The sequence below is a fragment of the Octopus bimaculoides genome, chromosome 11 (assembly GCF_046866305.1).
Source record: "Octopus bimaculoides isolate indiv1 chromosome 11, ASM4686630v1, whole genome shotgun sequence".
In the NCBI taxonomy this organism is placed as follows: domain Eukaryota; kingdom Metazoa; phylum Mollusca; class Cephalopoda; order Octopoda; family Octopodidae; genus Octopus; species Octopus bimaculoides.
Window position 1 is genome coordinate 4,746,817 of NC_142938.1, and position 17,626 is coordinate 4,764,442.

General features: G+C 34.3%; 1 long non-coding RNA gene across 1 annotated transcript in view; it reads left to right on the forward strand.

Moving 5' to 3' along the window:
- Positions 1-1,624: 1,624 nt before the first annotated feature.
- LOC149133163 (uncharacterized) overlaps positions 1,625-17,626 on the forward strand; it is a 19,747-nt gene continuing 3,745 nt past the window's right edge. Inside the window, exons 1-2 of the long non-coding RNA XR_016243559.1 lie at positions 1,625-2,299; positions 4,593-4,615. This is a non-coding gene — a long non-coding RNA (uncharacterized LOC149133163). The remainder of the gene's footprint in view (positions 2,300-4,592; positions 4,616-17,626) is intronic.

Consider the following 17,626-nt stretch of genomic DNA (forward strand, 5'->3'; position numbering starts at 1 on the left):
TTGTTTCATGGACGACTAGCAGTCGCCCATGCATACCAGCCTCCACTCTCCACACCACTGATGTTATCCAAGGGAAAGGCAAAGGGGGCGATACATCTTGGCACCAGTGATGTCGCAACTCATTTCTACAGCTGCGTTAGCTGGAGTAACGTGATATAAAGTGTGTTGTTCGAGAATACAACATGCAGGCCGGTCCGGGATTCGAACTCGCAATCGCACGATCGTAGGCTCGACGCACTATCCACTGAGCCATGCGCCTTTACTTCTACAAATAACAACAATAATATACTGGATACAACTCACTCAACAAGAACTCCCTACCCGAATGAACCATGATACCAAAAACTTGACTTAAGAAGGATTTAGATAATCCTATTAGGTGGTGCTATTAAGTTACACATGGCCTGAAACAATCCAGGTTCTATGTAAGTTTCATATATATATATATATATATATATATATATATATATATATATATATAATGTGTCCGTGGAAAAACTCATTGAAATAAAAAGGGCTGGGAAACAAAGTTGGGAACTATTGTTGGGAACGACTGCGAAAGGTTTAGGAACCACTGCGAAAGGTTTTTAGCACAAAGCATACAATTGCAAATGACCATATTCCAGCACATGTAAGAGACCTCATCTCACACAAGGTGTATGGCTATATCTTGATATTGCATTGAGGGCACAATGCATAATCTGTAGCTTGAGCTTTTTGCATTTGTATCACAACTGAAGAAAAAACGTGCTTTCTTTTCATATCAAACCGTCGCTTTTTCAGCTAGATTGCCCCTTAGCTTTCGTCTCTTACATATGGTATTGGCAAAGGACGAAACAATATTAGATTTTTCTTTGGTGATATTAAAAATCTCGTAAATAATTTAAGTTGGCAAAATATATTTGCTTGTAAGCAAATGTGTTGATCTTAAAAATTATGGTCTGAATTGCCTTTGTTATAATTAAGTGGGTGAGCTGCAAGAGCCTTTAGCAGCTTTTCGGCTCTTTTTTACGTTGTAAGATCAAATGTCACAGATGTTGATGTGCTGTTTCACTATCCCAGGGTCGTGAACAGCTGGCACCTTAATATAGTCCCAGCGCTAGAGGCTGTGCAAAGACAATAAATAATAATTCAAATTTTGGCACGCGGTTTTTTATGGCAGATGCGATCGATTACATCGACCCCAACACATAACTGGTACTTTTTCAAAAATTGTTTCTCATTTGGTATAAGGTAGACACTTTTTAAGTATTAGGATATTCTCATGAGATAATCTCAATACAAGACTCATATACTGTCGTAGGCGTAGATAAATGACATTCCAAATATGGATGATGTTTGTACATGAAACGAATATTTAGGTAACCAAACAAACAGTAAATAGTTATTATTATTATTATTGTTTTTTTTTCATTATTTCTACGTTCTGGGCCTCGGATCTTGTGATTTATTAGCGGTGATGGCATAAATAGTTATGCAATGAATTCTATTAAGTAATCGTGCAAAGGTTTAATTGTTATAACTATAGAATATAATTCGAAAGGTTTCTGCAATTACCGATGTGAATGGAATGCACCTCTTGAATTTCTGATTTCAATTGCGATTGAAGGCAATTCAGCACCTTCAGCTTCCATGATGTTGAGAAAATGAAATGCCGTGTACGATAAGTTTCATTCAATCGACTGCCAGACTTCTTCACAAATCTCTTCAACAAATGCTGATTTTATTTTGGCAACTTTTTTCTTTTTCTTATTTTTTGAAAAATCGAAACATAATGGAACATTATCTCTTTCCCCTACATATTTTTGTTCGCTTTATATTCTTCTGCTATATATGTGATGCCTTTTGGAAAAAAGAAAAATCGTTTCAGACTATTCAGACTGAAATTTCATATTTTATCTTCATATTCGCATCGCTATTCTTAAGGGTGATATAACATTTAAACAGAGAAATAATATTCGCGGAAATGGAAATGTGTTAGGCTTCTATTCCTTGCATTATTATGACGTAATAATGGTCTGATTTTTAATATTAATCTGCACTTATTACGATTTTCTTTTAAATATTCGAAATTTAATAATTTTTCAATATATTTTCGATCAATACACGAATGCGATTTTCTTTTCCATATATTCAATGCTGCCCATATTACAGAGACAACAGTTTTGTTGTTGTATAGATAGTATCTTAGCTTTTTGAGATATTACATCTAACGGTACGGCCTTCGATAGCCAGAAATTCACCAAGACATTGTAGAATTAAAGAAAAAAAAACTCATAACAGCTAAAGCTTGTGATATGTGAGTAGAATCTCTAATGCATATTTTTTTTTACCTTCTTTTAGGCTAGACGAACATAGTTAAATATAATATTCATATATTTAATATAGGGAGCATAAAAAACCCATTAGATATAGTAACGCTATGCATGTAATTCAATATTAGTCAATATGTAAGATATTTATTATTTTGGCTAGTGAGGAATACAGCTCGTGACATGTTTGAATCTAATCAAACTCTTTCATTATGATATCATTTAGTATTATTATTATTATTATTATTATTATTATTATTATTATTATTATTATTATTATTATTGAGTGAAAGAGTGCCATCAAACTGACCCTGGGATAAAATATACGAAGCCCATTATACCCTTCATGACTGCTCGTCTGATAATGGAACACCAGACACATACATCACAGTCATATGTGCGCGACATGGCGATCTCGTATCGCTTAGAGGTGGGGACTAGTTAGGATCTTCTTCAGGTCGAGTAGCCAATCCCGCTCAAAAGTAATTGCCAAAGTAGTGAAACATATATATATTAACAATCGAGACACCACCGAGACACCATCGCCTATTCTGGCACTGTTATTTTATGTATCACCATGAGGAGATAAATGGCTTCTACCTCTATAGCTCGAGCATCCTTCAATGACAAGACCAAAGAAGGTCGAAATTACTTGATCTGGTGGAATCAGCGCTGGATATGGCAGCGATTTATCTCTCTGCAAGCGATAATCAAGAGTGCATTTTGCACCAAAGGCGTATATGCGATTTTGTCTCATGGTAACGACCACAATGTAGTTCTTTCTGACAGAACACACGCACGCACACATATCTATATATATATATTTATGTATGTATGTCTTATGTAAATAAGTACGCATATTATATTTCTGAAATGCAAACAGATGTTGAACATGAAGAAATCGTACATCACAACTACTTTGTTAATTTCATATGTGACGTAAGCCACCAGACTGAATGACTGATTTGCCAAGACGTTTCACGAAAGCTATCACAGAAAATGACCTCTAAATAAACAGCCATTGCTATTACACTCTCTCATTAAACAATAACCTTTTTATTGTTAACACGTATATGTTGTGCTTTATTCTAGTCATAGATCCATTTGCTGCTGATATCTGAAGTCACATGACTGGTCGTCTTACGACTATTTATATTTCTGGCCAACGTTATGGCGAACATTCGGTCGAATCTGTATGTGGAGACTTCGTATAAAATTAATTACAAGTGAATTCGTTTCTTCCATATTTACTTTCTTACCGAGAAAGTCTCTCTAGTTATCTACTTACCTATTAATCTGTCTATCTATTCATCTATCTATATATCTAACTATCTACCAATGTATCTATCGGTGCACCTAACAGTATCTCAATTCGCAAAGTATTTATATATGCATGTATACACACACACACATACATACACGCATATATATATATATATATATATATATATATATATATATATATATATATATATATATATATATGTGATATTTTGTGTTATTCTGCGTATACGTGCATATGTTTTTTTCTGGTAGTATATCTTAAACAGAAAGGTGACTTACTTTCGCACGCAAACATACACAAGGATACACACATATATTCATACACACACACACACACATATATATATACACACACAAAAGGTAACACATTTATTATACACATACATACACATAGATACATTCATACATACATAATTACACACATACAATACACGTACATATACATACACCTATTAATTCGTACGTACACACCGAGACGCTTATGTCTAAGTGCGTTCTACTAATTCATATCGACAGCAAAACCCAGGAGGTTTAGCATTAATGCAAGAATCAAATAAATACAGGTGCATGAACTGTCAGAGTAGGTTCAACATTGCTAGGTGTGATAACAACGTTGATTTGATTGCTCGGACACCAAGCTTCTGTTATAGCTGACGTTTTCATTCTGTAACTACTCTACGTTTAAAGTGTGAGGGGTTATTATTTTGTCTGCCGCTTTTGTCTTTACGCGCCTGTCCTTCTGTAGTTAAACTCTGTCTTTCCACTTCTCTCTCTCGCTCTCTCTCTCTCTCTCTTTCTTTCTTCAATTGTGTATATGCATGTGTATGTATGCGTGCGTGTGTAGAATGTATATATATATATATATATATATATATATATATATATATATATATATATATATATATGTGTGTGTGTGTGTGTGTGTGTGTGTGTGTATAAGTATTTATATAACGTTTTCTCTTTCTGCCAATTTCTTCTCTCTCCTTTCTCGTTTAGCGTCAATCAAAGAAGAGGTGTATGTAAGTATGAACTCATATATAATTGTATAGATAGGCCAAAACTTATATACAGAGATAGATACATAGATACATAGATAGATATGGATATAAATATATATATATATATATATATATATATATATATATATATATATATATATATATATATATATATATATATATATATATATATACATATATAATTATATGTACATTTGTATATACATACATATATATATATATATATACATACATATATATATATATATATATATATATATATATATATATATATATATATATATATATATATATATATATATATATATAATAATATTAGGGACAAAATCCAAAATTACAGGTAAAAAACTCAATTAAAATCAATTTATAAAAAATTAAAATTAAATTGAGCCTTATAGATAAAGTATATATAAAATATATAGTATATATATATTTTATATATATATATATATATATATATATATATATATATATATATATATATATATATATATATATATATATATATATATATATATATATATATATATATATATATATATATGGTGTTGTTTCTATTCTTGGTGGCGCTGTTTGTAGTGCCGTTTGGCTGGGTTGGTTGCTGATGTTCCTTCATTTGTTGGTTGAGCTGTTATACCAGTTGTGCTTATGGCGATGTCAGTAGCAGCGGTGTTTTTTTTTTGGGTTGGTTTTTGGTTTTGTTTTCGTTGTCCTTGATCTTGTTGTTGCCGTTGTTGTTGCTGTTGTTGTTGTTGTTTCTGTGCTAATAGGCAATTGATTTTTAAGTGTGACTTGCTACCACAAACGTAGCAACCTAGCTCTCTTCCATCGACGGCCACATGCAAATTCGAACCGTCTGCCAGTTCGATAAGAGTTGGAATCCTTTCAATGCTGATATGATCAACTTGAGCAAGGATTTCCACTCTTTGACCAATCCAGTTTTCCTATCCAAGACAGCGATTCCTACTTTGTAAGATATGGATTGCCTCCTCGATATCATAACAAATGGAAAACACAAGCCGTTTTATTTGTACCTCAGCTGGTACATCTTTGATCTTTATTTTTGTGACCCTACGACCAAAGTATGTAGGAATCATCATTACGTTCTCGTATTCAAAGACCTTGTGTAGAGGTCACGATATATATATATATATATATATATATATATGCAAATGTGTGTGTGGTAGTGATTGCGTGCGAACGTGCATGCGTGGTGCATGCGTGTGTGCATGTATACAGGTTAAGTAAGACAAAAGTATAAAAGTCGGACAGGTGTTTGTTAATGACATCAAAGTATTCCTAAAAAGAGTGACCTACCTACCAATCGTTTATCTCAGAGTGCTTTCATTCGATCGACCAGTGCATTGCCTACAGCAGACTCCTTTTTGGTCTTTTTTGTCCGGATACTGTCTCACTTCGATTATAGGTGTCTGTTCTTCTCAGAACAATTACAATCACATTCTATACTATATATATATATGTGTGTGTATGTGCGTATGTGTGTGTGAGTCCGCGCGCGCATGTGCATGCGTATGTGATATGTGTTTCTGAGCAAGTGCATCCATGTATGTATATATATATATATATATATATATATGCATATATGTGTATATGTATAATACATGCACACATACATGTGTAGGTGGACACACACGTAAACACGCACGCATACACACACATACACAAACACTCTCACACAAACACACGCACATACATAAGTTTCGGTGTAAGTGTGTTAAAAGATGCAGTGCAAAATAGGTGGGATATAATAGTGTAGGGTGTAACAGAAACGAAATATCTTTATGGATGGCTTAATTGGGTGAGTTGTAAAATATATTTTTAGGGAGAATGAAGGAAGCACAAGGAGAAGATGAAGAAGGAGATAAAGGAAGATAAATGATGAGAGAATGAACGCAGATGTTTATGTTACAAAAGTGGGGTCAAGGATGGAATGGTAAATGCATTCTTCTAGCGTTGCACCTAACGTTTTCTAGAAAGCATTTGTGTGGTGAAATGTATATACGTTATCATTAGGTTTCATTCGAGCATGGCTGTAAACACAAGTGCTGCGATTTGGATCGCAGGGGTGGGTCACGTGACTTACAGTTCACGTGCATTGGCTTGTGAGGATTTCGGTTGAGAGTGTTTATCTTGCTCAACGGAGACTGCGCATTAACGATCTCAAAGATTAATAATCTATATATATATATATATACCTATACATACATACATACATATAAATATCATAAAGAAGATTGGGGAGAATTATACATCTTCTAAATATGTTTATTCTTTTCTTCTCAAACCACAAGGCCCAAAATTTTGGTGGAGGGAACCAGTTGATTTGATCGACCCCAGTACGCAACTGGTACTTAATTTGTCGACCCCGGAAGGATGAAAGGCAAAGTCAACCTCGCCGGAATTTGAACTCAAAACGTAAAGACAAACGCTAAGCATTTCGCCCGGCGTGCTAACGTTTCTGCCAGCTCGCCGCCTTCCAAACGTGTTTATTACACTGTCATTTTCATTATGCTCCATTGCTAATAAGTTACCCGCTCGGATTCCAAACGCCTATAATTTACACGCGTACAGAGATGTATACGAATGAGTGAGGAAACGTAACGAAGTAGAATTCAACATATTTGCAATGATTCAGTTTTGTATTTAAGAACAGTTTTGACTGAACTCCGTTTAAGATTTTGTGGGTGTTTAAGTTATGTTCACCTCATCAGATGCTGGGAATTCAAGCGGAAGCTTTGACAGATATACAAACTGGTGTGCAGTTGTCAAGGTCTTTCATATCACTTAATGCTAAATCTATCGATGCAACACCAGCTATTTTCTCTATTTTTAGGTCCGCCTTTCCTGAGAAGATATTCGCAGGTTGTTAGTGCTACTCTGACAGGAGGCTGCTGCACAGAATATATCAGTCATATAAATTCCTTGTATTACGGATGAGATATTGTTGCAAGTTTCCAGCTCGATCATCTTTTGATTGACTATGAACACGGCGGCAGCAATCTTTACGTAGGAGTAACCAAACTTTATGGTTTTGTATTACAATTGAGACGGTAATAAGAACATGGCTGTGCTGCATTTTGGCAGCGTTTCTTCAACCCCTGCCGCAAAATATAACGAAAATATCGATGGTCATTTAAGTTCCATAATCTTACTCTTTCTCTTTCACCATCCCGGTTGGTTTTCACACATATTATATTTTAGGTTTGGGTTTTCAAAGAAAAACTTTCAAGTACGTTTCAAATGTAACTGATATTTCTTATGACCATGTAGAGAAATCTTCTGCATGATCGTAAGCAAGATATTTAGTGCGATGGAAGTAATTCGGACTGAGATTCGCGGATGATGCTATTTCGATTTAATGATCAGTTACTTTCCACTTTATTTTCCGTGTGTAGTGGTATTGTTTTAATGCAATCTCCAGAGGGAAGCGACGAATGATATTTGACAGACGTCCTGTAACCACCTATATTCAAGGGATGTTACTCTATTTAGGAACTGGTTCACAATTATACATATTTTTGGAGCGGCCCCGCGTAATATGAAGCGTGATTCTTTTGTTTACCTGTAACTCATGAACCTTATTTTATCATTTCTTCTTTACAAATATCATTTCCTTTCTTCCGTCTAACAAAAACCATTGGTACAGTGGAAGACTGAAATTAGATCCTGGGCTGTTCACCTCTACAGCATTCAAGCATATATCAATGTCTTCCCTGCGGTATTTCTATGTGTTGATAGGAAATTGCATTGGTTCGCCTTCGTGAATTTCTACAGAAGTTGATTACCCGCTCCAACACCACCCTCATGATCGCACACACACACACACACACACACACACACACACACACACACACACACACGCCCACACACATCCTATCGTCATCAGCTTCATTATCATGAACAGCAGCAGAATCACTATCATCATCATACCCCTCCTCACCCTCATCATCATCCGCCACATCATCATTGTCATCATCATCATCAACATCATCATCATCATCATCATCATCATCATTGTCATCATCGTCCTCATCATCATCAACATCGTCACATTCACTAGCGGCAGAAGTCGCAGCATTGTCATCATCTTCATAATCACCAACGGCACAGCCACCAGCACCACCACCACCACCACCATCATCATCATCATCTACATCATCATCGTCGTCATCATCGTCGTCATCATCATCATCATCAGCAGCAGCAGCAGCAGCAGCATCACCATCATCACCGTCGTCATCATTTTTATCATCTACCGACAACGTGAAAACATAGATTACATTTCAATATCGTCATCGTTATCGAGAACGTGATGACAGCCACCTACATCCACCACCACATACGTTGCTCGCTCCGCATCCATCACCGCTATAAACCACGCCTATTACACCACAATAACAATCAGCATCACAACAGAACCGTTCCTTCTTCTTCTTCTTCTTCTTCTTCTTCTTCTTCTTCTTCTTCTTCTTCTTCTTCTTCTTCTCCTCCTTCTTCTTCTCCTCCTTCTTCTTCTTCTTCTTCTTCTTCTTCTTCTTCTTCTTCTTCTTCTTCTTCTTCTTCTTCTTCTTCTTCTTCTTCTTCATTTCGATCTGTACATTTTCTTCTTCGCCGCGCACACCAATATCGTTATTAACATATGTCAAAAATTATATATTTTATAATGATAAAAACAAGGTTATCGAAAGAGGAAATTGAATTTGGAGCGCCTGCTTTTTTTTTCTCGAAAAACGCAGACATAGCTACACAACATAGAAACATATACGCATGCACAGACACAGAAACAGATGCAAGCAAACACATGCATACATATATCAATATATATATATATATATATATATATATATATATATATATATATATATATATATATATGTGTGTGTGTGTGTGTGTGTATATATATACACACACACACACATACACACACACACATATAATATATATATATATCGATATGTATATATATATCAATATATGTATATATATGTATATATATATATATATATATATATATATATATATATATATATATATATATATATATATATATGTATATATATATATATATAAATATACATACATATATTGATATATATACATATTGATATATATATATATATATATATATATATGTGTGTGTGTGTGTGTGTGTGTGTATGTGTGTGTGTGTGTGTCTGTGTGTGTATATGTGTATATATATATACATATATATATATATATATATATATATATATACATATATATATATATATATATGCATATATGCATATGCATGTGTATATATATGCGTGCCTATATGTATATCTTTCTCTCCATATCTCTCTCTCTCTCTCTCTCTCTCTCTCTCTCTATATATATATATATATATATATATATATATATATATATATATATATATATATATATATATATATATATATATATGTATATATATAAGGTGGCAGTTGGTGAGTCTGTATATTTCTCCACACAATTTCATATTTCGTGTCCCGCTGAATGCATTGCAGTCGCGTTTGATTTGTCCAAATCCTAAGAGTCCATACTGGTTATGTAGAAGGTCGTATCTTCAGTAATCGTGTAGCGTAAGTACTTTGCATATTTACATCTGATATATAAGGAACACCATTCTGTCTTAATGACGTTTGGCAGCGGATGACACCGAATCACATCATCGTTAATTTCGTTTTTTTAAATTATTATTTCCGAGATTAGTTTGTGTATCGTTTCGACCTTTTTAAACATATCTGATTATTTCTAGTGCCACTAACCTGTGTGTTGTAGATGTGTCTCGACGAAGCCCTGTTTTCCTTGTGCCCCTCTATCTGAACAAGTTTATATATATATATATATATTTATATATATATATATATATATATATATATATATATAAGTCAGCTGGAGGAGATGTCCTCCTGGGGCTAAAAGCAACAGTAACATCCACCCCTAGGGGTCAGCCACACTTAAGTGGCAATATACTACACTATATATATATATATATATATATATATATATATATATATATATATATATATATATATATATATATATATATATATATATATATATATAAGCAATGTTAAATCTCTGAACGAGGTGCTAACAGTAATGTATGTATATATATATATATATATATATATATATATATATATATATATATATATATATATATATATATATATATGTATATATATATATATATATATATATATATATATATATATATATATATATATATATCTGTGTGTGTGTGTGTGTGTGTGTGTGTGCGTATATATATATTCATGCTTCTATAAATGATTTCAAACACTTATATACAAATACCACATGTGACGACCATTTCGGGCAATATACAAATATAGAAAAGCAACTACGCTCATGTTTATGTTAGGAGATTTTTGTTTATTTTTATTATGTTTTTATTATGTTTGCCGGCCAGCCACTTTATCATTATTTTTATAAATGATCATAACCTATTTGAATTTTGAATAAATATATATATATATATGTGTGTGTGTGTGTATGTGTGTGTGTGTGTGTGTGTGTGTATGTGTGTGTGTGTGTGCGTGTGTGTGTATGTGTGTGTGGGTGTGTGTGTGTGTGTGTGTGTGTGTGTGTGTGTATCAAATGAAGGAATTGTCACAACTGTGAAGATGGAAACTTCTAACAAGATCAACAAAGGACGCGACAGCTGAGTCCGTGAGACAATGTCAACGACACAATTTGGCCTCCTAGAAATAACTGATCAACAACGTCATAGTGACCGGAATATTGATACATAATTTAACCCTCCAAATAGAATCTTTCAACAAAAAAAATCAAAAGACGCATTGATTACTGCTGAGATATCTTTGATCGTTTCACTTCACAAAACTAACTTTGGGCTAAACGAGGTTCAAACATTATCAGCGACACCCCAACCGCCGACACCAATCGAACACCGACCTCCTCCCATGCCACCATCAAAAACAGCAACAACCACAAGGACACTACCTCTATCATTGCTGCTACCCAAACTGGAAATAGAACGAAATTAAAATTACTGCCAACCACCAGCAACCGCAACTAATACGACTATACTACTACAACTACCACCAGCCATACCGCTGCTGCTACTACTACTACTATTAGCAGAAGCTGTCGTAGTTTCCTCACTCACAGAGTATTCACTACAGAAATAATTAAAACACCTAAAATAATCAGATTTTGCAGTCAATTCTTTGTTTCGAAACGCATTTAATGAAAATGAAGCTAATGTTTTCTTTTCTAGCGCTCATCAGTCATAATGGCACCATCTACATTTTCTGGCGACAATTGTGACCTTTTTTTTCTTAATTCATTTGCAACACACTTACACACTTACAAAGAATATATATTACTCTTCTATAATATTCTCTTTTACATTCTGTGTTTCTCTCTTTGTCTCTCACTCTCCCCTCCACCCGTTAGATTGCGTAGTGGAAAACATATATAAATTGCTTGTGTGCATGCGTGTGTGTGTGTGTGTACATATATACACACACATGCATATGTACATATATATGTATTGATATGTTTATATACACACACACACACACATATGTATATATATATATATATATATATATATATATATAGATATATATATATATATATACATAAACGTGTGTTAGCTTGTATACATATATATATATGGTATATATATCCATATATTCATCTCACAGGGAAAGCGAAACTTAGCATCTAATTCACAAAGTTCCTCTACGACGTATTCTTTCAGTTCCCGAGACAATAGTAAAAGACACCTGCCCGTCATGCTTTGGTACGGAACCCCGAATGATGTAGTTGACAAGCAAACGTTTTCCGACTCAGCCGTGCTTCTGCTTATTCCAAAAAAAAACCGATATACTGATATTTCGGAAACGTACTCGTTAGATCGGAGACCGTGTGGTGAAACTAAGCCATTGAAATCACACAAACACTGCTAACCTCATTTGGAAATATCTCAGTTGGTGTCAAGTCTTCTTCGCACCAGTAGTGACCTGATAACTGACACAGTCGTTACACCTTCAATAGATCTACTGGAGAAGATCAAATGAGCTCGAACACGTTTCAATGTCTCTATGGGAAGGTGCAACAATGACAGAGTTCTGTACAAATGGAAACTTACAAACGTTAACACCTTGAACCGGTAAAACTTCATAGTGTTAGGAAGATGTGCTTATTGGCAAAAACCATCCTATGAAATATTAATCAAGGAAACAAGGTATATACAAGTTAAGACAATCCACAAATTCCTAGATCAATTAAGAGCATCCTAGATAAGAAAAGCTGAATGTCAAAGCAAAACTCTAATCAGAATATTTTCAAACGCTCCGCTACTGAGGAAGGCAACACATTATTACAGTAATGTATAAATGAACATATAATCGGTAGAAGTTTTCTTTTGTTTTGCCTTGTTTTTTTTTATGGTAGCCGCATGTAATATCTGCATCACTGTGAGTTTACAGCACGCAGATATATTAAACTATGAACTGCTTGTTGAATACGTTTTGAAAGGGCCTTCTGTCACTCCAGAATACTTGAATAATATCTCCGCTTCATAAATAACTACTGCATTCACTGTTTGCGGGTTTGCTTCATTACGTTTACCTGATCAGCTTGCCTTAGTGACAGTTTGGAGGTCTATTTTCTAGGTGTTACTTATGTTTGGTGTACGCCTAAAAGAGACTCGCAAGTCGTTCCTCTTGAAATGTTTCCCGCGATTACATGTCTGAAGAAAATCCTTTTCATGTCATAGCATGTCGTAACGGTTGTATAAACGTTCGTTCTATTTCTCCATTCTTTCCATCTCCTTGTCGACCTTTTGTTTCCGAAGAGGGTCTTCTAGAAGCAAAAAAGACATCTCCATTTTCCCATTTTGTGAAAGTTAACCAAATACACCAAGATCTCTGTTTTTTTACCAAGCCTTAGTGTTATATTTTTGCATCAAGCATGTATATATGTGTATGTGCGTGTATGTATGGACGTAGATATACAGTTAGACAGGCAAATACATAGATACATAGACAGATAGACTGACAGATAGATAGATAGATAGATAGATAGAGAGAGAGAGAGAGTGAGAGAGAGTATGTGAGGGAGAGAGTATGTGTGTGTGTGAGATAGAGAAAGGCATATATATTTTTCTTACACATATATGGCATTGGGGAAAGAATTTGTGATACCTCAGTTATTCTTGCAATGCCTCATGTCTCCGATTACTTCACAAACCCTGACGCCAGACTACATCGTGGAGATGGAAAACTGGTCCAGAACTGGAGATAAATGAGTCCTGCAGCGATGTTTATGTTCTAGCAGAAGACTCTTCTCTCTTCCGTTATGACTCCCGCTCAGCAACAGCAACAAGAAGAGAATTACCTCGACCATATGAATGTGCAGTTTCCAACTACTCTTGACTCGAAGACATACACTGCCACATGTGGTACATTATTGGTCAGGGCCCCCATGACCTCACTAGCGTTCCCAGGCTGTCAATAATTGTTTCGAGACTGCCTTCATGGACAAGGTTAGCCGTGTGTTTGGGGTTTACTTCAAACAATTTTGTCCATGACTAACTCTATCTTGTCCTTTCGGTTGCGTATGGTTTGTTTTGTTTTGTTTTGCTTGATGTATCAAGCAAGACAAGCAGTCACTCATACGCTTTGTTTATTTACTAATGTATTCTTTTCTCATAGACAGATAGATAAATAGATAGAGAGAGAGGGGGGATACATATATAGACATATATACACGCGAGCGCACATCCATATATTTATCTGTATATTATTCGCTGTCATGTGCCTAAAGTAAATATAATATTCTGTATATTTTAGTTATTTAGTCCACCAGTCTACATCTGGTTTAGATACCGTGTTATATTATTTTTATCGCATCCATTTAAATGCGAGGATAAATAGCTAATTATCGTTTTAGATCCCTTTCATTGGGATGCCTACTACAGCTGTTTCTTTGATAATTAGAACGACTGGTTCTAAAGAGGTTTTATCACCCTTAAATATTGCTGCGATAATTTTATATTCATACACAGCTGGCCCGTCATAACGTTGTATTTGTAATAAACGTGGACTTTTTATCCTTTTCCAAATATATGCAATGCTGTATTTTAGCCAAATATTTCTACTCAAAGTTTGCAAAATATTTTATGATGCCTTTTAATATTTACACAAGAACAAGATTCGACGGGCAAAAGCAATGTTTACAAAGTGAATAAGTGGTTTGCTTATGCATGCTATAAAGATTTATTTCAAAATATTTTGCTATACGTATCTCGTTGATGTTGAAACAATGACGTCATGCAAATTACCTCCAATAAAATCTAATATTTGCAATCACGGAACAGATAGTAACTTTTCATATGAGTGTTGACAGATTTTAGCCGGTTAATATCCACATAGCTTTAACTAGCATTTATAGACATGTTATAAATTGGATATATTGACGCCAGATGGAGATATTAAAGACGCTAATCGCTCAATGATTCATTCATTATTTACGAATCTATATGTATTAATATATTCATGTTTGATATTATCTGTCGTTCCAAGGACAGGGCAACTGTAATTAAGATGAAACATTTTTAATAAAAGCAACCGAAGTATAAATGAATCATTTTCCAAAGGCTGTTACAGATACTGGCACTCTCCATATTGTGCCGTTCTGAGTTCAAATGCCGCTGAGGCCCAATTTGCCAGTCCTCTTTTGGTGTCGGTAGAATAAGTATTAGTTTGTTAGTGAGGCCGATATGATTTGCTTCATGTTACCATCAGAATTGCATTCATTGCCCCATTGTTGAAAAGATGTATCTGCGTGTGTGCGTATGCGTGACTGCCTGTGTGAATATATGTGTTTCAATGTGGGCATCTAGTTGCGGGAAAGAAAACGGAAAACTTTTTCTTACAGACAATATGTTTGAGAAAAAAATCATTAGGCTAACAACGGCACCATCGGACCGTAACATAATAAATCAGTCCTTTATATCCCTCGGCCTATTTTTGCTTTTTTTTTTTTAATAAGTACATTCGCTCATGTTTTGAAAACCTGGTCAACACGCCAGGGTACGGGTTTTGGTAAATTTGTCAACTGACAAAATAAATAGGAATTTTCTACGAAATACAAATGAAGACTGTCTTGATCAGTGCCTCTCAACTGTGGTCCATCTGGTCTTTGGGCATCCATATTAGATTTTTCATTAACGTTTATGAAACTTATATTGGTTATACTTGTATGACAAACAAAATACATTCTAACAATGTCTGCATATAACTCTTAATAATATTTAATTGTAAAAAAAATGAAGAGGGGCAAAAATAGTTGAGAACCACTGGGTCAGATCACTCGCTGCTCCTCTACAATTGTCTTATCAGCTAATATGCGACTTTTTAGATTCATTAGCCCGGGATCGTGACACACGTTTCGAAACACTAGTGCGCCAGAATCCCGTGTGTTAATGAATCGAATATGCTGTGATCACGCAGTTGTCGGAAAGAAGTTAAACTTCTGTGACAAACGACAAGCAAAACAGTAAAGAGGATATTCGCTTTCGAATCTGCCGGAATATGCTAAGAATAAATATACAAGTCATCGTTTCCGAACCTTCCTTTTCAGAGTCCATATAGAGATTTATCTATATATCATTACTTGGCGAGTTCATCTAGGGTAATTTTTTGGCTGTCATTGCTGTAGGAAATATCTCCAACTTATTTAAACACTAGCCACATGACTGTAGTTTACACCAAAATATTTCCTAGTATATAATTAAGTAGTAAAATAAACAGTTGATTACTATTCCAGACCACTTCATTTCACATGCTCTTTAGAGTCATTTTTATATTATTAGATGTCTATTCATTTTTGTCATTTAGATATTACCGAAATGATTTTATATCCATAGACATTTGCTGACATTTGTAATATACATATTGGATATTTTTTACTACAGTCTCATAAATATCTTCTTCTTTATTCAATAATTACAAACCAACAATTGCTTACTAATTTAAAGTTTGCAAGGCATCACATGGCCTCTTTTAATATTCAGCTGAAAATTATCATCCAGAGAGAAAAGATATATTATCAAGCTATATGGTCAGCGTGGGTATATTCACTATAAAAAAAATGTTGACATATATTATTAATGCCTCGATATATACAGATAGAAATGATATTGAAATTATGTTACTATACAAATCAACTGCGATAAAAACAAACATACGAGATCATTGAAGAGGTAGTAAAACTTTTTGATGACTTGCGTTGACTGAATGTCGTAGTTAATATCTGCGTATATTTAAGTTAAACATTTATAGAAATGTAATAAATCGAAAATATACAGGTCGCACGAACATTTTGAATATGTGGTTAGTACCTTGATTCAGTTATTTATTTACATACACACGGAGAATAACATACAAATAAATATATATACATACATACACATACACACACACACGCTCACGTACGCACACTTACATATATAGATGTGTGTATCTCTCTCTCTCTCTCTCTCTCTCTCTCTCTATATATATATATATATATATATATATATATATATATATATATATATATAATATGTGTGTGTGTATATATTTATGTATACGTGTATACATATATTCACACATATGCAAGCATATGTGCATTCATATGTAGCTACATGCATAAACTCACACATTACACACACAAACACACGAATGGACATATAGAGACTAGACATGAGTGTATTGAAAACTTTTTCCTTCTAAACACATGATATCGGGTTCCGTGTCAACAGTGTGACACATTGTCAACTTCTGTAGTCTTGGTCTGACCAATGTCGAGCAAGATGATTTTTTGGTAGACGAACGAATACAACTAAAAGATGGTTGTAACAAAACTGTCCGATGAACGGGAACGTGAAACTCAGAGTAACGGTTTTTTGTTATATTTCTGCTGCTTTTAAATAAAGCATATTACTCT